At 33.6% G+C, this 14592-nt stretch overlaps 1 long non-coding RNA gene across 5 annotated transcripts; it reads left to right on the forward strand.

Annotated features, from left to right (window-relative positions):
• On the forward strand, positions 2413 to 6368 carry LOC109833591. Of its 5 annotated transcripts, none has more exons than XR_002245265.1 (10): positions 2413 to 2607; positions 2696 to 2927; positions 3004 to 3090; positions 3171 to 3257; positions 3948 to 3997; positions 4098 to 4198; positions 4646 to 4753; positions 5352 to 5515; positions 5694 to 5925; positions 6000 to 6368. It is a non-coding gene; the product is annotated as an uncharacterized LOC109833591 (long non-coding RNA). The 5 variants fall into 5 exon arrangements; XR_002245267.1 differs by having other exon boundaries at positions 3057 to 3090; XR_002245266.1 differs by having other exon boundaries at positions 2696 to 2903; positions 3945 to 3997.

Consider the following 14592-nt stretch of genomic DNA (forward strand, 5'->3'; position numbering starts at 1 on the left):
AATTTAATTCCAAAATTTTAAATTCTTTAATTGTTATGGTGTTTTCAGTCGTCAAATTATGACCATTTGTCAGCAACGGATAGGTGTCCCCCCTGCATGCACCGCTCAAGTCAGATTGGCGGTCAAAGTAGCCAAGGATCCCAACATAGCCGACTCGATCAGGTATTCGACGCCTCGCGAAGTTGACTCGAAAGGCGTTACTTCTCGGCTAAGCTAAAAGACAACTTCCGAGCCTCTCTCGCTGACAGCACGTTGGCGTCGCATTTAATGTTTGGCAGGTGCATCATACATCTAGCTCCGATAGTCTTCATGACTCATCGGACCACGTCAGCACCGCCATGCCTCCGATCATTTCTCATTTAATGCTGAGGTACGATCTCTCCTCCACTTGCCGACCGGCACGTGTAAAGTAGGTGCTGACACAGCCGCCAACTCATACCTACATACTGCCATCATGTACTCGACCGAAGTGACTATTCTACCCTTTCAGCACCTCTATAAATAGAAGTACAATTCTCAACATAAAGGGACTTTTAAATGCTCTTGATCTTGATATTTGATCTTTTTCCTGCAAAAAGACTATTCTAAGCTATTTACAAACTATTTTTTCAAGCAATATCTGCTAATTATACTGTACTATACACAAGAACACTCGCAGTTCTTCATTTCCCCCACTCAAGTTCACGAGCTAACTTGATCGTCAGAGGTATAACGGGCGAACCAAACCCCGTCCCCTAACGATTTTCTACTTGTGTAAGCTGAAAGCTACTAAACTCAAGACCAGATATTCGGAGAAGTGAGCGATCCCTAATCAACCTCATTCCCAATATATTGACTGTTTGGTTACCCATCATTAACACAAATACAAGTTGTTACAGCCTCAAACAATCTTTAAACGTAAGGGCCTATATGACAACTGGGCAAAACTGGGTTTTCAAAGTGGTTCTTTTGAGAACCAATTTAGTTGTGGACCAGCTCCACATTGATCCACAACTAAACTCGTTTAAGCTCCAAAAAATAAACTAAAAAGAATTGGGTCATTTATAGCCTAGTTTTTACCAATCAGAAAACAGTCTTAAAACTGGACGAAGTTTAGACTTGACCCAGTTTTACAAAATTTACAAACATACCCTAAACCTAGAAATTTGCACCTAACACGTAAATCTTTTAAAAATTCTTTTTAATTTATTTCTCGCAATATAAACTAGACATAACGTTGTCTGTTTTATTCATTTTCTCTTTTGGCAATTTGTATCTTGTCTTTACTACAGATGGAAATTGTGTAATATTATCCATTATCTTCCTATTAGGCAAAATGAACTTGATTTTTCTTTTAATATATAGCTCGTTAGTTCTTTATTTTCTTTTTATAGCACATTGCGAAAATGACATTATTTTTAGATAATCCCAAAGTCGTACTATGCCGTGGATAAACTCTTTCTTACTCTTTGCATGGCGCCACGTCACGTTGACAAAGCTCAAATTAATCCATTGCCGGCTATGGATAACAATGCTCAGACTAAATATTTGAACATGAAATGAGAGTGACTTTGAGGAAGTTTTGGGTGGACATCAACTTAAGTTTGATGAGCAATCTTTACTCTTCTCTCTTCTCTCTCTCTCTTCCAGCTATGTAAATATAATATAGTTAGGGCTGTAGCGATATATGTGTTACTAATGTGGGTAAATAATAGTAGTATATATATATATATATATATAGATAGAGAGAGGAGAGAGTTAATGGGTATCCTTGTCATAGGAAGGATTTCCTCCTTGACGTCCTCTAAAATCACATTGAATGAGCGACATTGTGGATGATCCGGCTCCGTTGAACTTGATCTATATATTCTAAAACCCCAACACACCAAGCTTTGGGGTGAACCCGTTTGCGTTTGACCCTTCATCCACTCGTATCAATCTTTAACGATTTTGAGGATGAATTAGAACTTTTCACATGGCTCGATGGAGGCGTCAAACGACGACGGGTTCATCCCAAACTTGATGTGTTGAAGTTTTAGAATTATAGATCAAGTTCAACGGAGTGGATCCATCAAATGTCGCTCCAATCATGTGATTATTAGAGGCCCGTCATAGGAGGAAATACCCACTCGTCATGACAATGAATACCCATGTAATTCTTCATAATGATACCCTAGTAGATATATGGTAGTAATTAGGATATATATATATTAGTATATAGTATATAATAGTGCTACTATATCAGATATATTCATACCGTCAGTTTATTATATATATATATCTACTTCTTTATTACTAAAGGAGAACAATGAAAAGCTTTTATGAATAGTAAATCTTAGGTGGTCCAATCAGAAGGAGCCACCTCATCCCCTCAATAAAATATGAAGCCCATAAATTGGTTTTTTATCAGTTATAAAATAGAAAAATCCAACACATCTCTGCCCACGTTCTCCTAAAAAAAATCTTCCACGTCTTCCTCAAAAATAAACCACCGTAACCTGTAACTCTCACGTCCTTCGCTGCATTCCCTACCCTTTCTCCAAAATTAAAGATCGAGATTATCAAATAGCGGAACCCTCGAAAAAGCGATTGACTCCTCTGGAAGCGAACCCCGACGTCATGAATCAGGTCCTCCCTCTCCTCTCGATCTTAATTAAATTTCTAGGGTTAGGGTTACGATCTGATCGAATTCGATGATTTGACTTGATGATCGCAGTTCATTTGGGGCCTCGGAGTTCCTTAAAACCGAGTGGAGTTCAACGACATCGAGCTCTCATCCAAAATCCCCATAAGTTTTTTTCTTATTTTCGACGAATTCATATCTATTTTAAGAATTTGCTCTGCCTTTGTTTGATGTTTACAGCACAAAGTATGTTCTCACTCACGATTGCCTCTTCGCCCTCTCAATTTCCAGCCACTACGATGTCGTGCTCTCATCCAAAATCCCCGTAAGATTTTTTTTTCTTATTTTCGACGAATTCTTATCTATTTTGGGAATTTTCTCCTTTGTTTGATGTTTTACAGCACAAACTATGTTCTCACTCTCGCGATTGCCTCTTCGCTCTCTCAATTTCCAGCCACTACGACATCGAGCTCTCATCCAAAATCCCCGTAAGAATTTTTTCTTCTTATTTTTGATGAATTCATATCTATTCTGGGAATTTTATATGCCTTTGTTTGATGTTTTACAGCACAAAGTATGTTCTCACTCTCGCGATTGCCTCTTCGCCCTCTCAATTTTCAGCCACTACGACGTTGAGCTCTCATCCAAAATCCCCGTAAGATTTTTTTTCTTATTTTCGACGAATTCATATCTGTTTTGGAATTTTTCTCTGCCTTTGTTTGATGTTTTACAGCATTTATTCATCAATTATCATGGTTTTCTTTCCTTTTTTCTTTTCAAGTTTCTGGTAATCGATTCAAGGGAATGCATTTTTTAACCCAAAGCAATTTTTTAAATTTTCGACAGATTTTTTATAGGCATTTAAAAAGTTTTTATGTGGGTGTGCATTAACTATCAATACAAAGGATTGGTGTTTGATGTGAATCAGGGCTTCTGGCCTACCATATTCATTATCTTTGTAGTTTAACTTAATTCAACAGTCGCAATATGAGTTGATAATTTGAACCAAACATAGACGTTGTGGGAAGTTTTAGTTTGAATAAAAAAAAAATCGACATGAAAATCTCAGTTTGTCTCAAGAGTGTGGACTAACAAGGGCCAGGCTGCAACACTGTTTAAGAGATCATTACTAATAAACAGATAATAGCTTAGGGGTTTTGGTAGTTTTGTTGCGGTTTAAGGAGTTCAAGTTAGGATAATTTGCACTTTGGTGCTGCAAAGTTGTCGCCTTTTTGAGCTTTGGTGACGCAAAGTTGAGTTCAATAGGAGTTCAAGTTGGTATAATTTCCTCTTTGCTGATAAATTCTCTTTCCCAATCCTCGAAATCCCTATTGATTGGAAGAAGTGATGCTAGAAATTCTCGCTTGCGCCGCTTCTCTTCATTCAGTGAAAGAGGTAAATATTCAAAATTTGTGATTGACTGTGTGAATTTTGATTCAATTGGTATTTTACTTTAATTTCTATTTTCTCTGATTTTTTTGGATGATTTTTTCAGCGGTTTCCTTGGGACAAGCTTCGGTATCATCTTCGATCCAGCACGAGAGCAAAGGCGGCAGCAATCGATGATTCATCTGAATCTTCCGCAGTTTGAAGAAGGTGTGATCCATTTCCTATCTGTTAATTTATTTTTAATTTTTTGTCAAATTTATCTTAAATAATTTGGGAGTAGTTTGTTTATTTTGATCTAATATCTAAATCTGTTATTTATTTGGAAATAAAATATAAAACAGCAAAAAGAAGGAAGTATTAATACTTTTGATGATTGTTTTGTGATTTGTTTCAATAGACATTTTTTGCTCGATGGATGATTTCGTAAAAATTTACCATTTATTTGTATTTTATTTTTTTAATTTAGATTCTACTTTTCAGGAATTTGTGAGAATGTTGCAAGTTGCTAACATGTGATACTAACTTTATGTTGCAAGTTGCTAACATGTGATACTAACTTTATGTTTTGTCAGCATCTTTTATCTTCATGCAGTGAAGTTGCAGTTAGTTTTGAACAATATTTATATTTAACTGGCCATTTTGCTTATATGTTAGCTCGACAAAATTATGAAAGAGCACAAGAATCCAAAAGCTCTCAGTGAGGGAATTCTATGGATGGTCTCTGCAGTAGATGATTTTGGTGTTTCCCATTTAAAGTTAAAGGTAATTGTATTTCGGGACAAAATGGTTCTTTACCATAGTTTATATTAATCTTTTACTGATTGAAAAATGTGACTTTCTCTAGGATTTAATTGCTTTTTGCAAATACATTGGACTGCAATCAAGTATTGATGCAACGAGAAACTCAACTATAAAACTTATTGCAAGCTTATTGCTTTTTGTTCTGCAGTCGAGTGCACTCTTTTTCCTAAGCCTACAACCTACAAGTATTCTCACTTAAATAAATTCTGGACCTATAAGGTTGATTTTTGCCCCCTTTTTGTGTTAATTATGAGAGTGGCAAGAGTCTTCATTTTTAGGGGAATTTAGCTTCATTCTTATGATTTCTGCTTAAAGTTTTGAGCTTCAAGACATGCTCAGATTGATTAAGAAAGCCTAAAAAGGGTTTGTTAAATCTATGGTCTAAATATATTAAAGAATCATTGAACAGTTGAAGAAAATGTTATTTAATGAATTTCAATGTTCTATCAGGTCTATATATATATATATATATATATTCAATTGTTTCTTAGACCTTTTTCCTGAGGATTTATTATGGTAGTTGACACATTGGGTATGCATTATCTGCTCTACATTGCAGGTTATAGCAGAAAGGATGTCTGAGGAAGAGACAGGGGGCCTAAACTGTTCAAAATGTTCGACACAGACAATACTGGGATAGTAACATATGATGAGCTAAAGGAGGGTTTGAAAAAATTAGGCTCGGATCTGATCTATTCTGAAATCCAGGCTCTTATGGATGCGGTATGCATTAGGATTCAAAATACTTATGCACGAATAGATAATAATGACTGTGCTGACACATATATCATCAAGTGTCATCCTCACAGTCCTCAGTACATGATACTCTGAAGAGAGGGGCCTCTATAGGATTTTCCATTTTTTACATTTTTTTATGATAATGAATCCATTGTCTTAATAGTGTACATGTTGATATGGACAATAATGGAACACTAGACCGTAATGAATTTCTTGCTGCGACACTTCACCTGAATAAGTTAGAGAAAGAGGAGAACTTGAGGAATGCTTTCTCCTTCTTTGACAAAGACGGGAATGGCTACATCACCATCAATGATCTCTCACAAGCGTGTACATATTTGGGCATCAGCAATGTCAATCTTGATGAAATGATCCAAGAGATAAACCAAAACAATGTATGTGTCTCTGCTAATGCAAAACTTTCTAGCATCGCGTATAGAAAAATTCTTATCAATTCTCTTAACGGCAGGATGGGCAGACAGATTATAGTCAGTTTGCATCTATGATGAGAAAATTAATGCAGGAAATGATGTCTTGAGAGATGCACAACATTAAACAGCTCGGAGAAAACATTGTACAAAAAGGAATTCAGAATGTTGTATGGGGACTTCAAGGAAACCTGCTGCTAGCGTTTTGAGTTACTGTGGAGCAAAGTTTTGGGTGAGGTGCTATACGTATCTCCTATTTAGTGGCTAAAGACAGAAACTGCATGATGTACAGAATACTGTCATGACAATGATTTAGACATATCTCCTATTTTCAGTTTGCAAGCGTAAATTGGTCTTTAAGATGTAGGAATGATTTAGTATTTGAATAAAACTTTAGATAAATTAGTTGATTTCAGGCTGACTTTAATGCTGCAACCAGACTGTGACGCATTTATGCGCTGAAAAAATTGGTCTTAATTGTGCTATTTCGATTTCAGTTTTGAGTAGTTATTTAATCTTTAAAGTTTTGGTTAATGAAGTAGTTATCGAATCGAACTTGCTCGAATATCTAGACGAATAATAACCAAACTGTTTATTAATTATTCGGTTCACTTCCACTACTATACTTAATATCTAAAGCAGAATACATTATTTTGATAACATGTTAATATTTGTAGAAAATCTTTTAGGATCCGTGCTTTGCACGGGTTTAAATACTAGTATATATATATAAAGAGAGAGAAATATGGGTATGTTTGGTACCAAGCATAAATTTTGTGCTTGGTAATGATGTGCCACATCCCCATCCACTCATTACTCATGTGAATGTAGTCCCACATTTGAATGAGTGGAGGGAGATGTGACACCTTACTACCAAGCACAACTTTTTATGCTTGGTACCAAGCATACCCATATTTCTCATATATAATACAACTTATTATTCAAAATAATACATAATAATATCGATAACACAACGGCTGAATTCTAGAAATTTTTACTACACTAAAGTAATTTATAAATATTAAAATCATTTAAGCAAAAAATAAAATTTAGATTTTTAAATCATAGAAAATTCTAGTAAATCGAGAAAATAAAAATACACTTTTTTTAAAAATAATAATTAAATATTTAAAATACCAGAAAATTATTTTAACTAGTATTAAAATTCACAGTCATTACACCATGAGAGAAATGAGAAATGTTATTCCAGATGATTGTATTATATTTCTTCAAGAGCATGAGGAAAATAATAGAATGATGGAAGATGATCCAATCAATTTCCATCGGGCCATAAAAAGTTCTAACTCTCAAAAATGGATTGATGCTATGAATGAAGAGTACAAGCCTATGCAAGACAATAAGGTTTGGAAACATGTTCCATTACCAGAAGATGCAAAACCAATTGGTTGTAAATGGATATTTAAAACCAAGCAGGATGCAAATGGTAATATGAAGAGGTATAAGGCATGCCTTGTAGCTAAAGGCTATACTCGAAAGGAATGTATTGATTATACAGAGACTTTATCTCGGGTTTCATCGAAAGACACTTTTAGAATAATAATGGCGCTTGTTGCTCACTTTGATCTTGAGTTACTTCAGATAGATGTTAAAACAATGTTTCTCAATGGAAACATTAATGAAATGATCTATATGGTGCAACCAGAAAAGTTTGTGTCCGGAGACCCGAAGAATATGGTTTGTAAATTAAGAAAATCCATCTATAGACTCAAACAAGCTCCTCACCAATATGGTATCACAAGTTCCAACAAATAATTATCTCGTTTGGTTTTGAGATAAATATTGTTAATGACTATGTATATCACAAGTTCAGTGGGAGTAAGTATATTTTCATAGTTCTGTATGTCGATAATATATTGCTTGTCACTAATGATATAGGCATGTTGCACGAAACTAAGAGATTTCTAGCAAAGAATTTTGAGATGAAAGATCTTGGGGACACCTCTTTTATATTAGAAATCCAGATACATCGAGATCATTCTCGATGTACACTTGGATTATCACAAAAGAGCTATATCGATAAAGTACTCAAAAGATTTGGCATACAAAATTGCAGACCAGGTGACACCCATGTTGCTAAACGAGACAAGTTCAGTCTCAATCAGTACCCTAAAAGTAACATTAAAATTCAAGAAATGCAGAAGATTCCTTATGCTTCAGTTGTAGGAAGTCTAATGTATGCTCAGGTGTGTATGCGTTCGGATATTGCGTACATTGTTGGTATGTTAGGCAGATATTTAAGCAATTCTGGTATGGACCATTGGATACTAGTCAAAAGGGTTATGAGGTACCTTCAAAAAATAAAAGATTATAAGTTCACATACAGAAAATCAGAATAATTGGAGGTCATTGGGTACTCTAATTCTGATTTTGCTGGATGCCAAGATAGCAGAAAGTCTACATCAGGCTACATTTATATGTTAGCAGGAGCAGCTATATCATGAAAAAGTGTCAAACATATACATGTAGCTTTCTCTACTATGGCAGCAGAATTTGTAGCTTGCTATGAGGTATCTAATCATGGAATATGGTTACGAAATTTTGTCACTGGACTGCACATTCTGGAAAATGTTAAAAGACCACTAAAGTTATTTTGTGACAATAAATCAGCAGTTATGTATTTCAATAACAACAAGAGCTCGACTAAGTCAAAAAACATTGACATTAAGTTCCTAGTTGTGAAAGAAAGGGTGTAGAGTGGACAGATATCCGTAGAGTATATTGGGATAAACTCCATGATAGTTGATCTTCTTACAAAAGGATTATCACCCAAGGTCTTTCATGAGCACACTGCTCATATGAGTGTGGTATTATTTAAGAATATCATGATTTAGTGGGAGTTTATAATTTGTGATGTTTTATGTTTGCTTGTATTGTCTGATTAGAATAAAGTATTCAGTTCATACATTATGTTACATTATGTTTGTTTCTAACCTCACTAAAGTTTAAAGTATGACCAGTTAAAAATAGACATGTATATATCACATTGCATGTAATTTTCATGTTGCACATCCACGATTGATCTATTTTATTTAATTGTATTGATATAAGTGACCATTGATGGGTTTAGTTATGATAAATGTGATGAATACCACTTTGATCATATATTAATATAGTCAATGGACGAGATTGTTTGAAACTACTCTTATCTGTGATAGTAATTTTTGAGCTTATACGGATATACACATTTTAATGAAACATATAGTGTCCAAGTGGGAGATTGTTGGATTAAATATATTTGTGGACATATATGTTACATTAGTGTATAATGCTATCTGTAAAGTTAACCCACTAAAATGATCAATTAAGTTAATTTGGGTCAATGGGTATTTAATTAAATCATGGGCTAATTGTACAGATATTAGGTTGTAATTATAATGCGATGAGGGGCCAAATTATAAATGCACAACATCTATAAATAAGGGGTTATGGTCCTTAATCTAGGGTTACGTTCTTTATTCTCTTAATCCCCATCTAAAGAGAAATCTAAAGGAGAAACCCTCAAGATTAGAAGATCAAACCCCAATTCAGATCATCATGGATTTAGATATTGCTTCCGCTCTTGTTCTTGTATGTGTGTGTGTGTGTATTATGATTTAGATGGATTAAGATCAACAAGTTACTCTTAGTTTTTTGTATTTTATGTTCCGCTGCATATTCTGTGTTTATCCGAAAAAGTTATAGTAATCGTATTCACCCCTATTCTAAGCTTGCCTCCCCTTTTCCAACAAAATTTTCACTGCATATTCTATGAGATTTAATCCTCTTCAATTTCACACTTAATTCAAAACTCTGTTCATCTTCACAATATCATAACCTCCAAAAACGTCCACCAAAAAATCCTACTCTCTTTCTTTGCTGCCTCTCATCAATCCTCTCCACAGTCAAAAAAGAAAAATAAAAAAGGACGAAGCAGTAAATCTCTTCCAAAACTACTAATTTTTTATTTGAATGTGACCATTGTTACCTCTTTAAATGAGATGCTCAAAATGTAAAGATATGTTTCTTTTCTCTTTTTGCTTTTACCTTATCCATGTCTTATAGTTTGGTAGTGATTGATGTTCCAGTGTGCTATTAGTACATATTTTTAAAGTCAAAGTTCAATATGTGACGTTATGTTTTTTTTTAAACTTTAGTTTTGACTGGTCCATATCTTATAGGTAGTGATATTCTTCTATGCTAAGATATGCTGCGGCTATGCTATGCCATTTTAATTGATGTAATAAAATTTTTGATGAATACATTAAAACCAACACGTATACTGATGAGTGGTGGTGTAATATTGTAGAGTCACAAAGATAATTTGTAAATATTTACTAATCGAAAGATATTAGAGTATGTCAGTAGTTCTTTTTTCCTTCTTATGGCTGTTGGGTCTCATGTTTATGAACATACCATCTAATCTAGCTAGTTTTGATGATTAACAAATAATTCTTAACATCGTGTGTCGTGTATTTACATTTGTTTTGTTAGGTAATCTACACAAACATCCTCTGTTGGAGGTTGGATGGACTTGCGTTTACACGATCATATTCATTGGAGGATGGAAGTAATTTGGAATGGATCACCATGCATTCAAGCCAAACACATTATTGCTTCATCCATACTATGAAGAGGAGGATTGCTCAAGATCAAGCATCATGAGATCATTTAACTTGAGTCTATTAGTTTGGGTGTTTATACTTTATGTGTTATGCTTAAAGCTCAAATATACACACATACACATTTTCGTTTTATGGTTTTCATTGGTTGTTTCACTTTGCAAAAAAGATATGTTTAGCCATACAAATATTTTAATAGATTACTTTTAGCCATAAAAATATAAAACAAATACATATATTCGTATTCATGCGCATATGTTTCTTATTTATCGTATTATACATCTTTTTTAGAAAATAACGTATTTATCGTTTTGAGAAAATGACGTGTTGACGATAAAAACCAAGTGTTTGACGATTTTGTATTATTAAACAGTTTACAAAATAAATGAGTTCTCACAAATAGAAAATAAAATTTAAGAAATTCTTTTTCTAACATGTTCTATTATATGTTTATAAACGTTTTCTAAATTTTTATCATTTTTGGAGTTGATTTGTTATTGTAAAATGATTTTACAAAATCAAGTGTTTTAACATTTTTTAGAATCTAGAATATCTATTTTAAAATAGTAATTTCTCACAAATGAGAAGTGATATTTTAGAAATTCTTTCTCTAACATTTTTATCAACATGTTTAGAAAGTTTCTACAAAACTTTATGATTTTTGGAGTTGATTTGCTAATTTTAATTGATTGTAAAATGTTAGCTATGCAAAAATTCCAGAATCTGCCAAATCTGCCAACGATCAACTTTATCAGTCGACTGATGATATCATCAGTCGACTGATATGCGTTTTTCAGCCTATAATGGCTAGTTTTTCTAGTTTTGTTTTTTTTTGTGGGTTTTTTGGCTGGTTTGAGAGGCTATAAAAATCCCTCATCTGTCATTTATTTCTTATGAATGTTTAAGTGAGTTTTTTCACAAGTTTGTTTCAAGTTTTAATTGTGTTTTAGTTTATGCAAAAGGAGGTTTACAAGAAGAGGAGATCGATTTTGGTTTGAGCTTTCAATCTTCCAATCTCTCTCACTTGTTCTTAGAGAAGTGTTTCTAAACTCAAATAACTAACTTATTTACATTTCAATTATTATATTTGTATTTGCTAGATTAATTTTGAGTTTGATTTCATTTACTCATTGAACACACACACAACCTTTGAGCTTTTAGTATTTTCACACTAAGTGTAATTTGGATTGTGGTGAGTGATTCCTTAAGTGTGAGCTTAATTGAGTTCTCATCTTGTTAAAGAACAAATACTTTGTATTTAAGCTTTTATTATGGGATCACATTGTAATACACAAAGGCAATTAGAGGAGTGGTTGGTGAGAGACGGGATCAATTCTAAGAGGAGTGGCGTTGGTAATAAATCCTAGGGAGAGATTGTAATTTTGAGCACTTGAGGAAGTTGACACGGGCTAGGCCAACACTTAGATAATGTGTTGTGTGATTACAATTGTGAGTATTGTAAATATTTGTCGGTGAGCATTGAAAACCAATTGTGTAGTTTGATTTTGAGATAGTGTAGATTCTCCTCGAGGGTGAGGAGCGGAGACGTAGGTCGAGGAACTCCGTGATCGTTTACTTGTGTTTGAGTTTTGACATTGGCGCACTTATTTTCTTGCATACTTTTATATTGCCTTTTGTCTCATCTCTATTGCCCACTATATTGTTTACCCTTGTATATCCTTGCATGTAATTTATTGTACATCTCTTTGTAAGTATATTGTCTCATAGTTTATTCGCCCATTATTTCGTTATATATCCTTGCATATCTTATTATATATCTCTTTGTTAGCATATATTAGTTAAGAAAATTTTAATTGACATTAATATCGAATTAGATTATCATTACCCTATTCCCCCCCCCCCCCTCTAGGATACTTTCAACGGCTTCGTTCCATAATTCATGACTTTTGTCTGTATTTTTTTCAAAGAAATGCATGGCCTTAATTTCTATTTATATTATATCAAATTTAAAAATTATGAAAGGAAATATGTCAGAGGCATATCTAACAGGCTTGGAAACAAAAAGGTGTTGTTTGGCAAAGGGTTAAGTGAGAGGTTAAGCAAACTTAATCATTTCTTAACCCGACAAACATAAGAAATCTATATAATGGTTAATATGAGTTAAACATTTATAATTTGTCAAATACAAAATATATAGAAAGGTTAAGCTAACCCCTCTAGAGGGATTAAAATGAGTTAGTCCCTCAAAATGAGGGGTTTACTAATACTCCTATTTAGAAGGATTAAGATTTAACCCCTCTAATTATAAAAAAATAGTTAAAACCCTTGTTATTCCCAAACATTAAAAATGATCATAAGGGTTAAAATAAAACTTATATAATGGGTTAATAATTTAGTCCTTTGAATTATCGAGTGGGCAAACTATGTTAATACTTCTCCTTAATCACTCTTCATTAACCCTTTGCGCAAAAAAATGAACTTTGCAAAGGTTTACTAATTGCATCAGAAATTTTTGAGGAAGTTTAATTCTTACTCCTTTGCTCCAAAACGACAAAAATGCCTTGCCTTTTCTTCTTCCTGATGTATGTTAGATGAAATTGATTCTGAGCCATCTTGGTTATGTCAATTATGAAACATTTTGTGTAAGTCTACAAAAGATCCAGAATTTTGGTGTGATTTTTACTAAACCTTCTTGAACTTTGAAAATTAGAGAAACTCCCCTAAAATTTAGGGAGTTTCACGAAATCTCTTTGAAATTTCAAGATGATCGACCTAAAACTTGGAGCAAATTCTGTTTATTAGGGTGTATTTGGCAAACTATACAAAACTGGTCCACGACCAGTCCTAGCCCAATTTTGTGCCAGACCAATTTTCTTTTGGAGCAATCCCCTCTGGTCCAAAAGAAAACTTGGATACTAGTCATTTTTGGGCTAAAAAAATTAGGGCGGCTCTAACCTTCTCATTTGCCATACAAAAAACCACTTAAAATTAGGCCAGATTTAGTCCTGACCTAATTTTCCAAGATTGCAAAACACAACCTTAGTTTGTCAGTAAGAGAAGATAGAGGAAAAGGAAAAAATTTTGAGGGAGGGGAGTATTATTTTTAGTGTTTCACTGAAAGAGGTGACTTATTTTTTGACAAACTATTACGATTACATGTAATTTTAGGAGTAAAATAACAATTATAATCTAGCAATGATCACCTCATATTTATATGCATACTTTTGTTTCCATCATAACAAGCAAAAGCAACTTAAGCATAATTAATAATTTCAACTTAGTTGTAAAAAAATATTCATATATCAATATATTAATTATAATATGATATAAATTTACATATTACTAATTATCAACACTTATTTCCAACACTTCACTTAAATTTTTTTACTTTTTCCTTCAAGCACTTCATCATTTTCCTATGTAAAAAAAGTTAAGAAGATAAAACAAGTATGTACCTCGTGTAATGCATGTGATGTTCTCTTCTTTACTTAAAAAAGGTGAAAGGAAAAAAAGAGGAAAAAGGGTAAACTGGTGGTAATAAGTCATTTATGTCCTCAATAGTATTTATTAACATTCAACTCATTCATTAAAGCTTATTATTCTAGATTTATATGTTGAGAATGATAAATAACTTATAATCTCTCTTGCTCAGGGATGAAGGATGATAAATACTGCTAAAGTTATTATAGACGATTGAATTATCAAATGAGTGCTGCTACGGGGACCCAAAATATGTGATCAATGGAGGGGACATGTGAGGTGTCCCTTCCCTATTGCATAATGAGTTGGCATGAGTTGACATGACCAACTCATTATACAATAGGGAGTGGACACCTTACATGTCCCCTTCCTTGCTCCCATATTTTAAGTCCTTAAATCATTTTTCTTATCAAATTGAAGTCTTAATTTAAGCCTGGGCTGCGTTAATCATTGAGGGGCCAATTCCGTCATTGAAGTCAAGCTTTCTTTTCCGCGCCCTCCACGCTGTCCTCCTTTTACCAACAAGCAAGTATTCACCTTTCCTAGAGAGAGAAAGAGAGACAAATGACAAAAA

Source organism: Asparagus officinalis, chromosome 3 (assembly GCF_001876935.1).
Source record: "Asparagus officinalis chromosome 3, Aspof.V1, whole genome shotgun sequence".
NCBI classification, from domain to species: domain Eukaryota; kingdom Viridiplantae; phylum Streptophyta; class Magnoliopsida; order Asparagales; family Asparagaceae; genus Asparagus; species Asparagus officinalis.